Genomic DNA, 23,175 nt, shown 5'->3' on the forward strand with positions numbered 1-23,175 from the left:
ACAATAAGGAAGGTCCCAGCTGATGTCATACAATCCTTGCCGTGGTCCCTATAATAGAAAAACTTTACTTAGCAAAGAGATTTTGGAATATTTCAGACAGTGACCAGGCTCTGGAGCAGCAGAAAGATGACTTTTGTGGCTGCTGGAGCTGATGCACTGTTTTAGGTACAGGGAGTTTTGTTAACCCAGTCAGGAGCTGTTAAATACCTGATCTGGATCACAGGAATCAGAGACACACTCAGGAGAAAAGATCAGCATTTCCTTGAATTCTGAAGCTAAAATACAGTGTGTGGGTGTGGAGGGGTGTGTTTTGTTTTGTAATCAATGGTAATCCAAGCTTAGCTGACGATTCAGATAGCACCCCAAGGTTTTATCCCATTTTGACAAATTCAGCAGTATCCTTCACAGACTGGTGGTGTACATTATGCTGTTTTTTCTTTTAATTTGCCTTGGCAATCATGGACAAACTTGCATAATTTGTGAATTTGCAAATAAGCATCTTCTTTCTGTTTTTTTAAAGGAAAGGTACGCAAACACAGACTTAATGTACCAGTCTGACAATAATTTTGTATGAAGCATACCAGAAACTCAGATTGTGGACAACTGGCTGTAATTGAAATAGAATTACTGCAGATAATTCCTGGTACTAGGACTCAGGAGGAGGTATTAAGAATCAGAGAAGGGGCAATCAGAGAACCACAAGGACTGAAGATTAAGGAATTCAGACTGTCAAAAGGATGCACTAGCTGATACGTTATCATTTATTCTGAGTGTTGGGGCTGTTACATGACATGAGTAGACCACAGATTTTTATTTTATCTTAAATTCAGCCAAGAAATACTTTACATTTTGCCAAATCAGAATAAATTATTCAGTTTCACTTGTTTTCTGCCAAATCTGTTACCTGAAACCTGTATAAAATAAAGCCATTCCTGAAGAAAGAGCTGGGTGCTAGACAGCTGCCAGGAACTTCAGTGTTTCTTTCCTGGCACCACATTTGCCTGCCAGCTTGCAGGATAGGCGTTGCTGATGGGGAAGGGAAAGGAAGGAGACTATGGACAGGCAGTCCTCGGAAGCAAAAAGAGAAATTCAGCAAATTGCACTGTAGATTTTTGCCTGAGCTCCAACCGAGACATGACAGCACACTGGCTAGTAATGGACGTGCCTACTCTCTTCAGTGTATTGGCCTTCTCTATTTGCCTATGTTTAGCCCTACTGGAGCTAAGTAGAGAGGCAGACATGGGAATGGAGGCTGCCAGAAGCTTGGCTTTGTCTTTGTATTTTTCCTTGAATTGGGCAACATTGAGAGGCTTACATGGGCCTGGAGTATTTATACACTTAAATGTATTCTCTAGACTGTCCTCAAGCTAATCTTTCATCCTACACATTGTTCAAACTTTCACTTCAGCTCCATTAACAGCCAAACACCTGTTTTGGCTGACACATGAGTGTTTGAGTTCTGTTTTGACAAAAGGTGTCAGACTGAATGCACCAGATAAAAATGTCCTTCATGCATTTGCACTCCTGCAGTTGCAAACAGATCTGGTACAGACATCAAAACCACGTTTCAGTTCAAATGCACAAGAACCACTCTGTAGGAGTAGCAGTGCTTATTCACTCCTCATGTTCTTTCATGCCTCAAATTACTCAGGACTTAACGTAACCTAACTACGGGTTTAATTGATTTCCTGAACAATAGCACTTCACTGAGCTGACGTGTCAATTCACGGCCATCAGGAGTCTATGACATCGGCAGTTGTTGTTTTTGTAGCAATAATAAAGTTTATTAAGGATACTAAAAACAGCAAATGAAATCCATCTAGGCAGCTAAATATTACGCATGAATGTGAAGACATATGAATGTGAAGCAAATGTAAACAATTGACTTGATAGAGCAAAGTGAATGTAAGATCTCAAGTTTCTGCTCTCCTTCCCTTCTTCCTTCCTCCCTTCCTTCCTTTCTACCTACCTTCTGTCCTGCCTGACTGCCTTCCTTCTTCCCAGCCTTCCTTTCTTCTTGCCTGGTGTCCTACTTACTTTCCTGCCTGCCTGCCTTCTGTCCTGCCTCCCTTCCTGCCTTACTAAGGAGCCAGCTAGGCCAAGTGGCTTGCACCATTTATGATCTTGCCTTCCATAAAGAAATTAACTGAAACATCCAACTTTTTCATAGCTGCAACATGGAATTTTGTCTTCACCTGATCTGCTACACATGCACTCTAATGAGAAGCTTCTTTGACTTTGAAACTGGAAAAGTTTCTTTCCCTTCCTCATGACAAACAAAAATAAATCACACCAGTATACACATCAGCCTTTTTCCTTCTGCACTTGTGGAAATCTTTGCAAATTAGAGCTTCTAGGAAGTGTTACTGTCCCTTTCCTTTAAAAGAGTAAGCAGCATAGTAGCATTCTTTCGTAGAGATCAATTTGCAGGTAGATGCCAATTTGTAGGATCTGATCCTCAGTAGGCATTGCAAAATATCCTTTTTCCTTTTGCACGGCTAAGAAAAATGTAGTTTTCAAAAGCTTATCAAAATAATCTTTGGTATTGGGGTTGTTCCCTGCCCCCCCCCCCCCTTTTTTTTTTTTTTCCCTTCTTAATCTAACAGCCACCACTTGATGTTTCCCAAGTGCCCTTACCAGGGAATATTTCCCTATTCACAAATAACAAATGGGCTTACAAGACTGAGGAAACCATAAGGAGAAGGGGACATGCAAAAGGCAGAAAAATTGGGTATTATTATACCTTCTTTAATGATCAGTGAATCTCACTCCCAGAGTAACTTTACCGGTAATCCCTTGCCTTTTTTTCACGCACTGGTGTGAACATGCAAAAGGCAAGGGTAATTTATTGTATCCCAATTCCCATGCAGTAAACATTATTCATGGTTTGGTGGCACCCTCCTCCCTTGGGAAATATTATCTGGTTTTACTTTGAGGCTCCTGTTATTAACACATCTCTAATGATTTCTGTTTTGCTGCAAGAATAGGCAGGAGGAGCATCAAAAGAATTCACTAGGGTCTGCTCTCATCCTCTGCAGTTTACAATGTGTCTCAGTAGGAGGACAATTTAAGTCATCCTTGACTGAGAGTTGTCCTTGATCATCGAACACTGGACATTGCTCCCAGTTGTTCAGTCTTTCCATGGGAAACAGCCACCCTGCCAGGAACATTGGAGAATAAAAGTCTTTCTCTTGTTCTCAGTTTAGCTTGATTCCTCAGCCAATTCTGCTTTGTTTGTAGCTATGGTGGCTGCCACAATATCGTCAGTGGAAACTCAGGAAGAAGTTGATTTCAGAGGAGACATTTTCTATACTGAGTTCCCTAATCTCCGAATAGGAGTAAGCAAAGAATTCCCCCATTCCTGAATTTTCTGTTCATTTCAAGTTCTGGGTAAGTAAGCTGAGGAACTGGCTCTCTGCATGTTCTTTCAGCTGCCCAACAAGACATAGGAGCAGAGAGATCGCTATCCTCCACATCGCATTTATACCTGGCATACTGAAGATCACAGGGCTAGGAGCAAACAAGTCACCTATAAATGTAGCTTCCAATTTTGAAGGTCCTATGGGTCTAACAGTTGCCCATAGATGAACATGTGTGACTTAAGGTGCACTGCCCATTCCGTGGTTTTACTGTGTTTTTTCCCCTCTCTTCTGGTTATCTTGTTATGAACTCTGTCACTTCCACAGTATGAGCCTTCTATTGCCTCTCCCCAGCTTTCCTATCTATGACGGTTTTAATTTATTTCATCCCAAATATCACAGACTCAAAAGCCTACCAACTGAAAGGAAGGCTTCTCTATATTTTGACCAGTTACCCTTATCAGGCTAGTGCAAAAGAACTTCCATTCTTAGCACAGAGTTTAGTGAACACCAAGGTCTGTGGGATCTGAATGTCGTTCAGTAGATGGTACAAGTGTATGAAAGACTGAGTCACTTCACCGGTAGAGTTCCCAGGGACCTGTGGAAGAACACTGTTTTTCCTCTCATGGAAACTGCTCCCTGAGTTTGGGTACTGAGAGGACTGAAAACAAGGGAGAACTTTGCCGAGGACACCAGCAGATGTTACAGTGGATTCTCAAAGTCATTGGGATTTAGCTGTCTGTTTCTGAGGGGTGAAGCCCCTGTCTTTACTCCTCCAGCAAGCAGTAGTTGGTGGGCACCTCTGCTCTCGTGGAGGCCACGGGCTCATGTGGGATGCCACAGAGATGTCTCATTGCACGCTTCTGAAGGCAGGATAAAGCCCTCTGGAAAGTGCTTCATGCTAATATTTTTTGGGGGAACTCCTTTAAAGATTATATAAAAATATGAAACAGGAGAATCTAAATCAGAGTGTTTACTGTGTTTCAAGATGCAAGGTTTTCATATTATTAGTAGTATTCATAAACATTGCTACAACTAAGTTGATACTGTCCACATCCAGATTGTTTTGAAATAAAGTACCAGAAAATTAAATGGCAGAATTTACATAACTCCGGAGCATTTATCATACTACATTATTACACCCTTCAATTACCAAATACATGCCACTTGTCTGAGAAAGTTTAATGTGACCTGGAATAGTTTTGCACCAATATCCTCTTAGGCTAGGTCTACATTAGCAAACAGTGCTGCACGATAGGAGGGGATCTGTAGAATGAAACAGCTGATACAGAGAATCTGTCATGAACACTGTACACATTTTTAAAGGGTTTACTTCAGACTAGCTCTAGGCTGATCCTGTGAACTGAATGCCTGTTAGTGTTTGGAGCACATCAGTGTGCACCCAGAGTGTATCTTTGGTTTATTTTCACCCAGAAGTTAGCATGTTTTCAATACAAGTATGAAACAAAGCAGAGTAAGGGTGACAGCTGAGAAATTTGCTTAAAAAACTCATTCCTCATCTGAACTAAAACTCTTATGTAGAAGCACCTTAGAGACCAATTTTTTTCCACATAAGGAGTCAAAAGAAATCTTAAAGTCAGAGAATTCATACTATGAGGCCTTAGCTTATTAATTTTAATGCTGAAAACACCTGACAGGGTCCCATGCGAATTTCAGGACAGGTCTCAAGTGGCTGTGTCTACATTCAGCTCTGGCATCCAGATGTGCACTTTCTGGAAGGAAAGGCGATGTGGTGAGATAGTGTGGACGGTGGGGAGATGGGGCCCATACGGTGCAAGACAGAGCACACCTGCACCTCACAGCTTATCTCAGAGAGCGCAGATCTGGTCAAGGCCAAGGTGTTTCATGAGAAAGAGAGAAATTGGGACTTAACACTGATCACATCAGCTTCATAGGCTGTAAGTAAGGACAGGCTGTGACCCTCTGTCTAAATGAGATATACTGGTGTACACTTCTGAATAGGTGAGGGCTGCCTGAAATATTCCAACTTGTGAAATATTTGGAATTTGGCTGATAGACTGCAGGAAATAAAACTTTAAAAAAATGTAGTACAAAAAGAGGAGAAAATAAAAATGCTCTTAGTCATTCCCTGGAGCACAAACAGCCGTTCAAACAATATTCTGAGTAAAGATGAGATTTAAAGCTCAGTGCATGGGGTAGACATTGTAAAAATCAAGCAGAAGTTCCCATTTCCATCTATTTCTGTTGCTAGAGCCTTGCTGTTAACTGGTGTAAAACCTCATCAGCAGAGGATAACTGAGGCTTCTGGAGTCTCTGACATAAATAAACTTTAATAGGTGTAATAAAACATGTCACTATTGTAGCAACATTGGAACTGACATATTTGGTCAGATCATTTCTGAGGTTCAGACCACCAGAACCAGAGATAATACTGAGGGTGAAGACATGCTATCAACATCTGCAACATGAGTGAAGTATTTTCAGGTTTATTCTCCTGACACTTAATGCAATCAGTTTTAGTTTTATGCCTTTTTTTTTTTTTTTTAATTTCATGTGCTTACTTTTTGGCTGAGGTTTTTCCACTCAGCAGATGTTTTCACTGACCTGGCCACTATGACACATAGGTTTTCTAGGATTCATCTATCTAGAGTCCAGAAGAGGCTGTGTTGTATGAATTGCATCCTTTCCGCCTGTTTTCATCAGACAACGTGTTATTACCCAAATGTTTACCTCTGGCTTGGATTAGTTTATTCAAATTTATATTGAGATCTCTACAAAGAGCCTTCCCTTCTGGATTCTCATGCCCAATTATCCTGAAGGACTCTGTTGTTCCATGAGTGTAAATGGCAACATGAAGGCCTGATTCAGAGACAGTGGGGATCTTTGTATTGTCTTCAACAGCCTTTGGATCATAAACCAAGCAATAAATTCCTGCAGTGTCTAAACTGCGTCAAGCACATCATGTAAGCTTGATGTAAGCACACCAAGCTGCACCCCAGGCAGACTTCTTTAACCCATGTAATATAAAGACATAGCCAAACAGACACAAAATAAAGCAGTCAAATACAGGTTTCCTCACTCTCCAATGTGAGCTATAAAAAACAGTTACTGGCTGCATCACATAAACCACTGCTGGACAGTATCATATTCCAGAAGTGAGATACTGTGAGGCTGAATGTAGCCTTGACAAGGATAAGAGGGAGGGGAAACCTGCATACCTCCCACACCACCAGAATCAGAGGATTCTCCCTTCCAGCAGTGCTAATGACATTAGCACCTTATTCCTCTATCTAAAGCCACTGCTAAGCAGAAGGCAAACTAGAAATGATTGTCTTAACATTCGTATCTGGGACCTTGCACAGCCAGGCGGCTACCCATTGCAGATGCTCCTGCCATTCCCACCAACAGGTGAGAACACAACCAAGTGCAACATGCTGCTATCAGCTGTGCGGGAGCTAACCCCAGATTAGCTCTTGTGTGCCAGTATAGTTGCTTCAAATGTATATCAACTTGGCTGAGAACAATATCTGACCAGTACTTTATGTTAAAAAGAATGCAGCTGTAGTAATTGCACTTACCTGGATATACTGAAAAGGACAGGTTTCTAACAGACCACCGTGCTGCCAGTGTTGCTTTTTAATCTAAATGGTAAAACTTTCAATTACTGCCTTCCAGTCTGAATCTCATGATGTTAAGCTGATTTTCTACTCACTGAAAATATCATATTCTCAATCTTCTGTTTCACTGAATTTGCACCTTTGTTACCTCTCTTCCCCATTATTAACTCGTTTCACAGACACGGCGGTCTTAATCTTGACCTTTTCATCACTGAACCTTAGGGTTGCTACCTTATTTGTAAAAATCAGCTGGTGAGTTATGTTAAATAAAAAAAAACAAACCAGAAACAAACAAACAGGCAAAACTGCTGGTAGTTACCTTTGAGAACCCAGAACAGCTTTCCTATCTTTTTCTGCACCATCCAGTGACTTAAGGGAAAGTTTGAAGGAAATAGGTGAGAGACAGTATCTAAAATTATATGTCTTGTTATATAGCACCTGCTTTACTGATGTCCTGCTCCTTGACCTTTGCCATTTGCAAATGCCTTTGTACCTTCTCAGTTGAGGTAACTCGTTTCCTTTTGGCTCCTGATTCACGTTCAGTATCTTTAAAATCTGATTGTCAGGTATATTTGCACACTTTTTTCATTTCAGTCCCTAAACAGCAGTCTGGAATCTCCTTATGTACGTGTTTATATGCTGCTCTTCCTTTCTCCCCTCCATCCCTGCACTCATCAGGGCCCCCAACATCTGAGTGCTGCCTAGCATGCTTGCTCCCTGCTCTGCAGAGGCGGAGGGGGCACTCTGGTCCGGCACCTGCTAGCAGGGTGTGACGTTCGTTAGACATTCAGGATTTAAGACTCCTGAGAGAGCTAACTTCTGGGACTGGGGCCAGAACCAAACAGCTCTGCATAACTTCATCAGATCCTCAGCACTCTGCACAAGCTCTGTCTTGGGTGCTGAGCACACTTCCCAGCTTTTCTTCCTTTACAACAAAAGGGCTTACTATTAAAACGCCCAGCTATAATACTTTTAACACCCAGCTCTACACAATTACAGCCAGACTAACACCTACATCAGGGGCTCAAACAGTGTGCTGCACTGTTGCTCAAGCTCACAGACTTCCCCTCCAACCTCAGTGTCGCTTGCCTAGGGAGACAGTAAACCTCACGATATGACTCTGACATCATTGTCCTGGAAGTCCCCTCTGTCTCAGCCTGCTGGGCTCACCACCTGGCTGAGGACCCCTCAGAGGGAGCTGGCTGACCTCAGGCAGCCCCAGCCTCTCTCCTCTCTGAGACTCTAAGAAGGTGACACTCTTGTCTGGGTTGACAATTTGAGGCAACTGTAGATAACCACTACTTCTGGTGATACCATGGCAATTCACAGCCAGCATTTACTGACATGGGTAGGTACAGTTTCATTTTGTGAAGTAGCAGTGGCCCTGGGGCCCCCAACTCACATCAATCAGGGGGGTTGTTTTGCCTTAGCTGTCACTTTGCATATATGTAATTCCCCAGAGACTCTGGCATCTGTTCCTAACAGCCCAGGCATTCTTGTTTTCAGCAGAACAAAATGTTATGCCTGCGGACTAGCCACTGTCAAAACCAGTTACCTTCTGAATGTCTTCCTTCTTAATGCACCTGTGGATGCTGTTTGCAGATAGAGTCAAAAGCCATCTCACTTTCTTCTCCTTGTTTTCTACAATCCCAGGCAATCTCAGGACTCTCATTTTTGCTTCCTCAGCTTCTTCCACTCAGCACAACATATATTTTGATTGCCTTTTACTTCTGGAACCATGGGGCTTGCAGAGCTCACTTAGTGCTCAAACTGCTTCAGGATGATTGGCCCCAGCCTTTGCTATTTAGGTTGCTCATTATATCAGCAAGCATATGAGCTCCTGGCTCAGGCTTACTGGATTCATCCTGCTTAGCTGAAACACCTTCAGGAGGAACTTCTTATTGCTAATGGGGAAGGAGAGGAGGATGGGAGCTGTTCTCTGGAATTGCCTCTCCCTCATTCTCCCCCCTTCATTACCTGTGGAGGAGATAATTAATGTAATGAGATAGGGTCCTCCTGGAGGTGTCTCGGAGAAGCGAGTTGGAGCTGGGCCTGTGAGCAATCCAGATTTTGGAGTGGTTTTTTTTTTGTAGAACTTCTCTTCAATTGAGCAAATGTAAATGGAAACAAGTTAAGCCTGACTGACACAGTTAAACACCTTGCCTCATCAAACCTTTTTAAAAAAAACTTCATTAGGCAACTGAATTACTTAGGGTTGAGGGATAAGAGGTGTTTTTTCAGTTTCTCAGGAGCAGTCAGATTTTTCCCAATGAAAAAGTTATAAATCACAGTGAGCAGAAGGTACACAGGGGCTGTTATCTTAGCAAGCATATTGCTACCTTCAGTTAGACTAGGCAACATATCAGACCTAGCTTTTTGGAAGAAAAAAAAAAAAAGATGTTTCCCTTGGGTGGAGATAAATTCAAAGAGCTATGCATTCCCTGTAGCAGAGAGGACTAAGACTCAATTACACTGTAATTCTGCTTTTATCCCTGATGTCTTAAGAGAGCAAGAATCTGGCATATGGAACCTCCTTGTGTCTTCACAATATAGAACAACAATTGGAGAAGAGAGAGGTACATCCCACTAGCTGTGTGCACATCAGGACACTGCAAAACCAGAATGCTGAATGCTGGTAAATCCTTGTATTTTCTAAAAATAAAATAACAAACCTAACAACTACTTCCTGGTAGTGTCCCTACCTTGTCAGAGAAGCATATTCTTCTTGCCCAATGAAAGTACACTGGACTCTGCAGCCTACCAGGCAAGAAGCACTGCTTTTTTGTAGCTGTCTTCTTGTGAACACTCACACAGGGACAAGAGCAAGTTTTCACCTGACACCTCTCATTCCGGGTTGAGAAAACTGCCTCCTCAGAGCAGTGCCTCTGTGACAGCGTCAGGCAAGAGCCTTCCTGTTTTCTCCCATGTTATTTGGCAAGTTTCAGAAGAGCTCCCTTTTCAGGGAGCTGTTGATGTTCTGCAACTGATGCCTTTCCGGCTCATAAATGCTGAATGTTGTACCATAATCAAATTCTCATAGGTAATTTGAGACAATAAGCAGCTTTTTCTTCTGTGGTTAAATACTACCGTCAACAAGGTACACACTGGGGCCCTGGCAATTCATTTGCTGCTGTGAGATCATGGTGGGTTGACCTTGGCTGGCTGCCAGACACCCACCCAGCTGCTCAGTCACTCCTCCTCCTCAACAAGATGGGGAGAAAATAGGATGGAACAGCTTCTGGGTCAAGGTAAAGACAGGGAGTTCCTTTACCAATTATTGTCATGGGCAAAACAGACTTGACCTGGGAAAATTTAATTTGTTGCCAATTAAAATAAAGTTGGGTTGAGAAACAAAGACAAAAACTAAAGCACCCTCCCCCTTTTCCCAGGCTCAACTTTGCTCCTCCATTCCCAACTCCTCTACCTCCTCGCCCCTGAGCGCTGCAGGGGGATGAGGAATGGGGGGCTGCAGTCAGTCCCTAACAGCTCCTCTCTGCCGCTCCTTCCTCCTCACGCTGTTCCCCTCCTCCAGCGTGGGGCCTTCCCATGGCCTGCAGTCCTTCAGGATAAGCCTGCTCTAGTGTGGGCTCTCCATGGGCTGCAGCTTCGTTCTGGGCATGTCCACCCACCCCACCAGGGTCTCTGCCGGGGCGCCTGGAGCAGCTCCTGCCCTCCTCCTGCTCTCCCCTCGGGGCTCGCAGGGCTGTTTCTCACCCTGTTTCCCTCAGCCCCGGCTGCCGGGCAGCGTTTTGCCCTTCCTTCCCCAGGCTTTCCCCGAGGCGCCCGCCCGTGGCTGAGGGGCTCAGCTGGGCCCTGCGGTGGGGCCCTTGGAGCCGGCTGGAACCGGCTGTGTCCGGCACGGGGCAGCCCTGGCCGCTCCTCACAGGGGCCGCCCCTCCAGACCCCGCTGCCGCCGCCACTGCCAGCACCTGGGCACCTGCACCCGATACAGAGATTTCCAAATGTTTCCCCTTACACATTAAATATATGTATGCGGTGTACGCATGTATTATACATACGTGTAATTCAAATACACATGTAAATACATACATATAGCTTAATTATGTGATACAGAAAAGCTGTTCATCTCTGTAAAGCCTTTGTTTGCTCGGAGAGCTAAGAGGCATCATTCCTCTCTTCCAAACCAGCCTTTCTTTAAGTGATCAGCCAGAGCCCCAGCTCTCACAGAGCGGGCACCAATACAATCACGTGCATTTCACTGTGCAATCACCACGAACGAGGCCTCTACAAGTAGTGCTTGAGCTAGGAGCTAAATCAGGATGAAGTACCCTTCTTCTTTTTACTGACTACTTAGGTAGCTGGTCTAAGGATTATTTGATCCACTACAGACCTTCACTTAAATCTTTTATTTTGGGATATCAGTTGTTATTTAAGACTGTATGATCTCTGGAAACTGTGAGTGGAATATTGGTATTTCTGTACTAACTCTCCTATCAACACCCCATATTCTCAGATTGTTATTTTTACCTACAGTTTAGCTCCACGCAATTTAGAGATGGAAAAAATATGTTAGCTAATCCAGTAGATTTCCTATAAATGTGCCATTGCTCCCTGAAGTGCCTTGTATAGGCTTTTTTAATCTTCAAACACACACAAAACAGAAGCATTTTTAATGGGGACAACTGAGGAGCTTTTGGACAGTTTAATATTTTTGGTGAGGTTTTTTTTCCTGGGGTGCATGGCTCAGAACTGCTTTGTGCCTGATGTCCATTCAATCTGGGCAACACCTAAATTGCGGGTGAGATGCTGTCTACATCAAGCTCCAGGTTCCTGCTTTCCTAGTTGCCAACGCTGGGACCAGTTTAGAGAAGACAACAGCTCTCTGTGTACCTGGGTTTCCTTCCCAGCATGGTTCACATTGGGTCCCATTCTTCTGGCATCAAGGCACAGCAGCAAAGTGCCACAGAAAATGAGAAGCATCACAGGGTCCGGAGCTTAGAGTTAGCCCTAGTGGACTTAGGAACCAGCCCTTTACATCCCATTTAAAAGCATTTATCTGATAAGCTTTTTGGTGCCAAGATCTACCCCTTTTCAGGCTTGTGATATCTTGAAGGATGAAGGGGGCACCTGAATGTAGAAAAATATGGTGGTTTTATGATGCACAAATAAGAAGACTTTTTTTCTTAAAATCATCAGTTACCTTTCCTTTTCAGTTGAGAAATGCAGCAAGAATTAAGGTTCACAATATCTGCTTGAGAACTGAGAATGCTGATGTGCAGCATGCTCTTATTTTTCATGGTTAAACTGCTGTAATTCTCTTTTAACTGGTCTTCCCACTAGGCAAATTTAACGCCTTCAAGCTGCACAAAACTATGCAGCTCATCTTCCCATTGGGAGTAAGCCAAATCTACATATTTTTCCTTCATGGCAGTAAAGTTCTGCAGTGATTTCAAAATGTTATCACTCACATTTTTTAAAGCTCTCTGTGGTCTGTCTCCAGGACCTGCTGATAGCATATTCCCAACAGTTCAAGCAAGAAGAATCTCTCAAGTATCCTCTGACTTAATCAGAAAGACTTGTCAAAGCTTCCTTATTTGATGCACAGACACAGGAATATTATTTAAACCATATAATATTTGACAGTCGATTTCCTCTTTGCATTCCACACTTAGATGAAAGGACTTTTTTATTATTGTTATTTAGCCTTGAGTATTTTAACTTACAAGTGGCCTAACACATATTTTTTTAATGTGGTTTAAAACGTACTTTAGGGCTGAGAATGTCTCTGCCAACTTTTAGCCCAGATTAAATTTTTATGGCTTGATGGGGTTTATAAGGGAGACACCGACACAATCTTAACTTGGTAGCACAAATAAGCCTCTTATGTCTTTTCCCACACAAAAGTGAATTTGGGGCTTGCGAAAAGATGCTGGATCAAAAACATATGAAGATTCTGCCCTCTCTTTTTTCATGGGAAGGCTCAAACTGCATGCACTAACAGTTCAGTATTCCTCAAACTGCCTGAATAATCTGTTTTATCTCTGCTTTGGAAGGACCAACTATAGTCCGTTCATAAGAGATTAATTCCACCTCTGTGCCCAGTCTGTCTTTGGCTTCTACGTTGAGGCTTATGTGAAGAATGCCAAATGTAATGATGGGATTTTTTTGATGGCACAGACATCTGTCAACCAGAAATTAGGCTAGAACCACCATTCATTTTACATAGGCCACCCAAAGGTAATAACTCTCAGTTAGTATTGATTTGGAATACATTTGAATCCTTGACCTCTGTGATGAGAGTCCTCATACCAAATCCCAACCCACTTAGGTGTCTATTCAATCATCTGTAAAATGAGACAGCTTGACTATTTTTAACCATGATATTGATGCCATGTGTAGATAGGGGTATATTTTATGTGTAAACAGTGTATACAGATGTCTTGGAAATACTGGAAGCTTAGACTACAGTCAGGAGCATTCAAAGTTTAAGCAACTTCATTGTTACATTCAGTGCAAAGATAAATCACTACGGTAGATGAAATGACTCCATTACTGCCTGTGTGTACCGAATGGGATTATCTCGTTTTAAACAAGTTGGTCAAAATAAGTAAAGACCAGGTCACTCCATGGCTCATCCTTGTGGACAGATCTGAATCTTTGCAGAAGTCCACAATGTTTTCTGTAGTATTGAGGCTGGCAGGAGTTGTCACTGTTCCTCATTGCTTTTGCTCCTGCCTACCCACTACCACTGGTCTCTCCCCTCCTGGGACTGGCAGCTTGCACCAATACCTTTTTTACAGTTCCATTACCAGCATAATTATCAAAATGATCTGCATTAAAAACTGCTACTTTGAAGAAATAGATTTAAAAAAACCCCCTAAACCAAAAAACTTTTGTTTTCTGATTAATCCCCCAAATTACTTTTGTGCTCTGGTTTAGATTACAAGGGGCAGGCGGGCAAGGTGCAGGAATGGGGGATCAATGAGGAAAGAAGGGGAGGAAATCTCTTAAATGAAGAAGTCCCAATTTGAAAGACGAACCTTTCAAAGACAAAAAAATACACAACATCTTTGGTCTCCTTTATGTCATCTCCTGAGACAAATGTGAACCCACCTAAAGTAAATAATGGGGCAAAAGATATGAACAGATGTTAAGTAAAGCCCCATGAAATTTGAAACTTCACTCCTTTAAGAATTATAAGCTGAGACATTCTTGTCCTAAATTATAACGTAATTTTCCAAAATGTAATTTTGAAGACAAAGGAAGTGAAATAAAATAAAATTTAAAAAATGCTTTTAGAAAGGCTGGAATGACCCATTTTATAGTGCTTGAATGTTTTATTCCAATCTTCACTTTTAAACCAGACTATAAAATTATTATAATTAAAAGAAACACCATGCTGATAATGTTCAGAAACACTTCAAAATAGAATGTTTTGATACCACTAAAAGGATTCATTTACTGTCCCTCCCCCCCATTTTGTCATAATTGACATATTCCCGCAGAGGTTGTTTTGTTCTGATGAAATACCATTTTCTGACAGGAAATGTTGCAGTAAAAAGTTCTGACCAGCTTTAGCACTGAGAGGAAAAACTCTATGAATATCTAAGTTTCACTTTTAATTTTCAGTCCACCTGATTTATCTTTTTTCATCCATTTGTTGTCCATAGTTATTTTTAAATAACTCATTTAATATTAAATATGTACTTTAAGAAAAAAAAAGTGCTGCAATTTAATTTAATTAGCTTTGCCTTTTTTCCAAGCCCATTACTGACTTTCACAATATTGTATTTAAACGTAATTTTTAAAAGTACCTGAATGCCCAATTTCTTAAATTTTTAATGAGAAATACCACAGCACCAACTGGTATGTTCCAGTGTCTCATGCAGGGCTCCCTGAGATGACTTTTTCTTAGGCAAATGGGTTAGTTAAGTTTTGGCTTGAGCTTGTGTGATAAGACCACTGACTAGACAGGAGGCAAAACTTTGTGACACATAATGATGTGATAGATCGGATATTGCCCACAGTTTTTCTCCCCTGCTTGCTGCCTTGTTGGCTTCCCTGGAATTTTACGTAGTCATGGGCTTCCTCCTTACATCCTCTTTGGCCACCTGCTCTATCATACCAGGAGTCTTCTCATCCCTGGATAGAAAGGGCCATACAGCCATCAGCAAAAACTGACCTTTGGCTCCAAGAATCAAAGGTCTTTGCCTCACTTGAGCAGAGGATGACTTCCACTGACTGTGTATCTGGCTAGAGCATCTCAATTAGGGTCTGTGGGGTCACTCTCCAGAAAAAGAGATGACATTTTACAGGCAGGTTAAACAGGTCTAGTTCTAAACCATGCATAGCTCTATGTTCATCAGGCTGTTTGAGATATAATTAAGAGGAACAGGCTGGGTACGGCCAGAATCGGTACTAGTCTCTAGTGCTACATTTTCCACGTGATGGGCAGAGATCCCAGACTTGATGGAGGAAGATCATAGAAGACTGCCACATTCTGGTCACAAAATCAGAAAATACTATTTGCAATGGTGGGGGGGAGGAGGGGAGAAGAACATTGATGGTGCTGTTTCCTTGGAAGAGAAGTACAGAGTGAATTGAGGAGATGTTGCTCTTGTGTACTGCTTGGTCTTGAGTATGGACTGACAAAGTCACTGTTCTGCTGCAAGATCAAAGTAAACAAAGGGTAACTATTATTTCAATATCATGGGGTTTATTTTCCAGAATAAAAAGGCAAGTTGTTTCACACAGATGTTACAATAGAATGTTTCATCTTTGCCCTGGAGGAAACATTCTTTGATTTGCCCAAATAATGTTCAGCATCTGGTGGTTTTTCTGTGGCATCTGAAGGCATCTGAGGTAACTCTTCACTATCCACGCTAATGTGGGAGGGAAAATGGGACTGTGTTAACTTGGATAAAGCAAAACCCCAGACAATTTTAGTGTAAGTGAGATTTCAGAGCTATACAGTGAAGTAACAAGAGAAACGAGAAAGGATAGTGATGTTGCTGCCATGGAGCACAGAGATCTTTAAGCTCGCAATAACTTAAGCAGATTAGTCCACTTAGTCTGCCTAATACTACTTCCAGACCTAGCCTGCTGGGTGGAGACAGCTAGGGATCATAGAGCTTAGAGCATAGACTATCTGCAGTGTGAATAACCCCTCCTTAGACAATTCATAGGTAATGGACAAACCAAATGACTCTTTTTTTTTTTTTTTTTTAAATCTTTAGACAACACCCCCAAATCCACCTGTCTGGAAGCTTTTGAAAGATCTGTGGGACATTTTGCATTGCCAGTCAGCATGGGCTAATATAACAATAATCTCTACCTTTTCTCTTACCTCTTGAGGCTGATTTTATCATAGATTGTTAGATTTTAGTTCCTTGCACTGGCCCCATGCCTATGGAAAGACATAAGAAAGACTGTAAGTCATATAAACATAGAGAAAACTTGCAGATGGGCCTCATTTTCTGAATGGCCTTTAAATGGTAGGCATAAATAAGGATAATAGCTATCTATCTGATTTGTGGATGCCAACAAGAACTGTGTTGACAAATCAAACATTTAAATGAGACATTTGCTCCCACAACTTACTATGCCTGCATAATTGAGGTCCATTTAAAAATCTACTTCAAGAGGTACATTAATAAAGAAGGTACATTGGAAATTTATTGTAATACTTTTTTGCTCATTCAAAAAATATTTTTCAACAGCTCTGTCTTTAAATAGGTTCTATGTAATATAGTTATCTTGGGCTGATTAGCTCTAAGAAGGCTGCTAATAAACAAAATCCTGAATCTTGCTATTTGTATCACGTGCACTGGTATTGGTAAAGACTTGTGCATTCTTCCTTTTTTTAAGATGCCAGGTATCTCTGGGGATAAAATCTACGGCTTTTGTAGATGTTGACTGAAGATAAGCAATACACAGACATGTTTCTGTAGGGCTCATTTCAGAAATGCTCCCAAAGGACTGAATCAAGAATACCTGTAATCAAGAAGATTTGGTTCAGTGAGACTAGGAATCTTTCAATCAGCTTCCTATGCTAATTTAAGTACTTCTGTTAAGAACTTCAATTCATTATATTTGTGTTATAATATAATACATATGACTTTTCATATAGAAGGTACTCATCAGGCTTTACTCAAATTCTTATGACTTGGTTGTAGTTGTACCTTTCTTACTGTTTTCTTTCTCACCAGGTCCAAATATGATTTGCCATCTATCTACAGAAATCACTTGAACCCTTCTGCCTTACAGTATGGAAAGGCACCGTTCCCTATATATTAGGAATCCCAGCTCCTAAAAGAAAGGGACAAATACTTCCTTGCCTACCTCTATAAGCCTTACAAAAAATGCTGAAGAGTACTCAGCTGAACTTGGAAAAGCTCAAGCCCTCTTACAACCTTCTGTTTTAAACAATTACCTAGACATTAAAGGTAAATGTCTGCAGACAACTTTCCTTTAAAATTATGCAATTAAAGCATAATATCGATAGCTGACTGATTTATGTAGTGCCATTTCCTGACTTCCTAGCGCATCACTGATTTCAAATTACAACACACACTGCAGCGTTTACCAAAAATGCAGCCCTTTCTGGAGAAAAAACTGATCCCTCCCTAGCTTGCTGCAGAGCACCAGGAAAAAAATGTTGGGGCAGGAAACTGGAGGGGAATATCAGTGAGTAGAATTACTTGTCTGTTGAGAGCTCAGGTGTGACTGTCACCAGCCCTGTGCAAAACAGAAACAAACTGGAGTAAACTCAAGTCACAGAGAGATGGAGACAGTGTTGGTGCTTCCTGGCTCCCACCCGCTGTGTTTCGGCATTAATGTGTGCCACTCACGCCTCTCCCAGCGCTGCGCATCTCCTCCCTGGGGAGCTGGTGGGCAAAGCTGAGAGTACCTTGCTTCCCAAAGCCATCTTGCCCCTTCAGTTCCCTTCCCAGGCACACCGGGTGCATCACTGCTCAGCCTGCAGCCGCGGCAAGGTCCCTCAGGCATCCTGTACCTGTCTGCATGCTGCTGGAAAGAGCCCCAGGGAAACTGCCTCTCCCATGCCCACGTGCACAGACCAGGAGCTCCCCACGTTTTGGCCATCCATGGTGTTGAAGTCTTTTATTTGCCTTTTCTAACCTTAAGACTAGTTTACTGTTGCTAATCAACACTATATTAGGTTACTCTGCCAGTAACTTTCACTGAATAACATCTCACCTGAGACAGAGCCCGTTTTTGCTGGGCTTAGAAGCAGCAAATACAGGGGTACACAATCTAGACCCTGCCTGGTCACCAGGAATGCAAACCTCTGGCTATGGCCCTTCAAAATATGGTACCCTCTGCACAAACTAGTAAATGAAGTCTGGTGTGCTAGTCCTCAGCTTGTGACCCTGTAGTTACTAACATTGCTGCGGTCTTTGTCCTATAGTCATCTTGCATCCAATAAATAATACGTGGAGAGGTGATTAGCATTACTTTTATACTGTTATCAGTTTATTTAACAAATGACTGAAATTCTGCCTTGGAGAAAGGTTAGGAAAACAAGCCCCTGTTCAATATTACCTGCCACTCCGTAATTCACCATTCTAACAAGAAAGGCAGAGCTTTCACATTAAAAACACATTGATAATTCTCTAATTTCACATAGAAGACAAACGGGCATAAAATCATGACACAAGCAAGAAATATAGAAAACACGAGTAGTTTGACGGCAGATATTCCTGAGAAGGAGGGTGAGCTGGAAGAAGAAAGCCCAGAAGGGAAAATCTTTTCTGATAATGCTCCCTTTCACCAGTCTTCTGATTTTCTCAAATTTGGCACAAAGAGGAAAGTGCTGTTATTATAGAAGGCGATGCTGATAACTTTAATAAATCATCTCTTTAAGGCTGAAGGCACAACTGCTGTGTTCCTTTTACAGCAAATAGTAGTTAGCTTTTGACGATGTGTTGTCTGCGAACATCAAACCATCTACCTGCCTTTGCCATGCCTGGTTAGCTTGAACCAGATAATCAGGAAGTTACTAATAACGTCTAATGAATGGTCTTCAGTTAATTTTTGTCATATCTGTCAAAAGGGAAAATAATCAGAATAAATTCATAATGTATATATTTATAAGAAAAATTCTATGCATGTGTGTGTGAGTGTGTGTGTGCATGTGTGTGTGTGTGTGCACATCTCTAACACAGGTTTGCATTTTGGTATACTTGTAGCCCAGGAAAATGAAAAAGGTACAATTTACTTTTGTTTGTGACAGTATTTATTCAATTATTAGCTGATTTATGGAGATAATTCAATAAGCATGTTAAAAAAATTAAAAATCAATGCCTGCATTTTGTGCCTGAATAAAGAAAAGTCAGTGGTAAATAATTACACACTGATTTGCAGGAAAGGCCAGATACTAGAGCAAACCAGACTGAGTTGGAATGATCCTGATCACTGTTTTCCCTTAAAATGAACAACAAAAATTTTAACACAGAGCATTATGCTCTGCTATAATTAACATGAGACTAATCAAAGCCAATATTGCACTTGTTTCAATATTGGATTGCTTTTTATGGAGCACGATTAAAAGGTTCCTTCTAATGCACAGCACTCTTCACTCCAAATGATTGTCTAAGATTGGTAAAATGATCTCCACCGATGTTAGTATCACTTTTTCTCTGCTTTGAGTATATCTGGCAAATGACATTTGGTTTGCAACACCCATTGTACTGAGAGAAACAAGAGGTAGGAGACAGCTGTTAATTCTACCTCATCTCAAATCCTGTGGGTGTAAATTGTACGGCAAATGAGTCAAATATGGCTGTGACTCGGCAAATGCAGCAACATCTTTGAAATTGCAGAAGCAAGCATGGTAGTTACTCTGTTTTTCGCTTTATCTATAGACAGTGTTCACAAAAGAGTGCCCTAATTTACCTTACTAGAAAGTATAACTACTGTGCATTACTTTAGCAGGAGACACAGACACTTTCTGGCTGTCAGTATTTGTAAAAGGCCAGAACTTCTGCAAACCGTCATTTGCAGGGATCAGAGCCGCCTAAATTAACAAAACTACCTAAACACCAAAAAAAGTCTTTGTATGAAAATTCTGCTAGGAAGAATGACTGTTTTTACTGTATTAGGCAGCACTTGTTTAGGCTTCCGATCTCATCAGTCTGACTACTGATGTATGTAAGCCGTTGCACATGCTTTACTCTTTTCAGGCTCAAAGAAACTTGGTTAGAAGGTAAGATTAAGTATACAGAAGAGCTTCAGTCTGGGAACTCCAGGGACTACTCTGCAAGACACTTGGGCTTAAATAGCAACAAGGGACATTCAAGTTAGATGTTATGAAAATATTTCTAGCAGCAAGGGTTGGAACTGATTTTCCGGGGGGAGGAATTGTCAACATTGGAGGTTTTCAAGAAGCGGTAAGAAAGACTTCTGCCAGCGATGGCTGAGACATTGCTGTTCTTGTCTTGGGACAGACAGATGTATGAGAGAGCTTCCTGAGGTTTGTTTCATCCCAATTTTCTCCAGTTCTGTTGCATTAAAGCAACACCACGTCAACAGAAAAAATCACACAGAAGACTGATAAACATTAAGGGGAAACATCTCACAGGAGTTCATTATGCACCTCACTAACCACTTTAATTATACATTAATTTATTATTGGTGAAAAAATCGGTATTATATCTCAGCATCTTTTCTGACAAAGAGGGCTATATAAAATGCCTCCAAGCCTAAAATAAATGGTATAACTAGAGCTTTTTTTTTCTCGGCAAAGATAAAGCATCTCATCATTATTAATTAAAGAACTAGGGAAGTCTTTGAAAAGAGGACTTGTTTGCTTAAAGTACGTGAAGGTCATATTCACCCTGTAATAGTCGATGAAGAGTAGTCATTTGTTATTTTTAAGCAGGCTGTCATTTAGCCGTTATGAAGATGAATAACATTTTTTATTACCTAATAATCCTCCTGTTGATTACAGAGGAAAGACACTTGCAGACACCTTATGTGCCTTGCTTAGGTTTTGTAGATTATTAATGTATTTTGATTAAACTTTGTAAACAAAAAATTACGATCCCAGTTCTCTGGATATAGTGACTGGCGTATAATGCAAGATACAAGAACATGTCCAATCCCTAACATTTTGCTCTGCGTATGTTATTGACCTAATACTCATGTAACATAGTAAAAACAAAGTTCATTTTTTAATATCAAACAGATTGTCAATGGATCATATGCTGCTCTATTAAGGTTAGTTTTTGGATGCCTGCCTTCCCGAGGAGAGTTAATGAAGCTATAAGTTACCTGTGTGGCTTCATTTGGAGTCAGGCCTAATTATCTGGATCATGGCCACATTTTGGAAAGTCCGAGCCTCATTTCCAAAGCAGATGGAGTCACTCAGGAATGACTTCATTTGTATTAATTTGTTACACTGTCTTCTCTATTCATCTCAGGGAATGTTGCTGCCTTTGCAGTCTAGCAGAAACGGAATTTAAAAGTTTTAATTTGGGAATTTTTACTTCATTTTTTAAAATAAACCCATTATCTTCTTCCACAATTACCAATGGTGAAGCGCAAAGGCAATTAAGTGGGGTCCAACCCGTGGCCATCACATGCTGGAAGGTGGTGATTATGTCACTGAAGATTTATGAGGCTTTTGCTTCTTGGAACAAGTGAAATGACCAAAGCGGTGACCCAGCAGCTTCATCAAGATAACCTACGGAGCACTTCAGACTGGGCTTCATAAGTGGAAGGTTTTTGATGTCAACCTTACCACAGCAAGAAAATCAAAAGAGGAAAAAAAGAGCTGGTTAAGGGCATAGGAACGAGGGTAGTTTTACTGGTGTTTTAATATATTTGTCTAAGAGAAAGGTTACATTACTCCAGTAGGGCAACTATACGAAGATTTCTGATTTGGTACAGTTGTTTATGCATTGAGCAATGGAATTACATGAAATAAAGATTGGATGACTCCAAAGTCATTGCACTACATTTCTAAGGTTAGGAGCATAATGCAGGCTAAAGCCAGGGGAGTTTAGAGGTGTCTGTGGCACAATTACTGTGCTGTATCATAGCTGACATATCCTGGCCTGTCCCCTTATTAAATGAGGGCAATACTCAGCACCATTAATCCTTGAAATACATTACCAATGAGCATTACTATTACCATTTTGTTCAATTTGTGAAGAGCAAAAGGAGCAAGGACAAATGAAAACAGTGTTAAAGGGAAAAATAAAGATACTCTGTTTTTGTATCCTATCATCACATCTTTATCACAGCACCTCTATCTAATCAAATTATTACTTGCCGATTATTTTCTGCAAAGAACACTAGTGCTAGTCTACTTTACTTTCCTTAAGCTCAGAAAGTGGACAGGTATATTTATATGTTGTAAATTGCAGCCAAATAATTAATTTTGGGTTTCTCTCATTCTAGCCTTGTGGCGGCAGCTTTTAGTGATTATGTGTGATTGAAGACCCAGTGGTATCTGCGATGCTCCCAGGCTACAACAGGCTGCTGCTACCAGCTCAGGAGCCATCTGAGTGATTCACACGCAGTGCTCTGCCAGATGTCAGTAGGGCTACTTTGGTGGCTGTGCTGAGAAGTGAAGGAAAAACTCACCCAAGCAAAATGCAAATATCCAAGGCTTCCAAGTTTGTCACTTCCAGGCTCTTTTGAAGTTCATGAACATTCTGGGAGCAGGGAGAGGGATGGTAGGACTGAGCCTGCCCTAAGCATGCTCGCTTGCATAGCACTGATATCTGAGGGAAAGGAAAGGCAGGAGTAGAGGAAGAACATCTTCTTCATCAGGATTGTTGGTAGAAAGAAAAGGTAAGGTTTCTCATGGGAGGCTAAAAATTTCAGTGATTAAAATGTACACTCTGACTATGGCACAGTAATATGAAGCAAGGGATCCAAAGGGATGGAATCATGCGGGGTGGAAAGATGAAAGAGGCACTTGCAGGGAAATTGAGCCCCAAAGTTGTTGCAGGCTCATTTATGACTCCAGGAAAGGTCAGTTGTCATTTCTACTCTCTTACATCATAAACATCCTGTGCCTATTGGCACTAAGTACCTCCTGCAGGTTTTTAATCACACAGAAACAGAGTTATAAGCCTCCAGCTCTTTGTGTTTGCACATCAATAATATTATTCATGTCTCCCGACTATCAAGGCAACAAGCAGAGGGCATTCCTTTGGTCTGGCATCTTCTTTCTAAAATGAAATATTAAAGCTTTGATTTCAATAGGAAGAAAAAATCAACCATAT

The sequence above is a fragment of the Mycteria americana genome, chromosome 2, assembly GCF_035582795.1.
Source record: "Mycteria americana isolate JAX WOST 10 ecotype Jacksonville Zoo and Gardens chromosome 2, USCA_MyAme_1.0, whole genome shotgun sequence".
NCBI lineage: Eukaryota > Metazoa > Chordata > Aves > Ciconiiformes > Ciconiidae > Mycteria > Mycteria americana.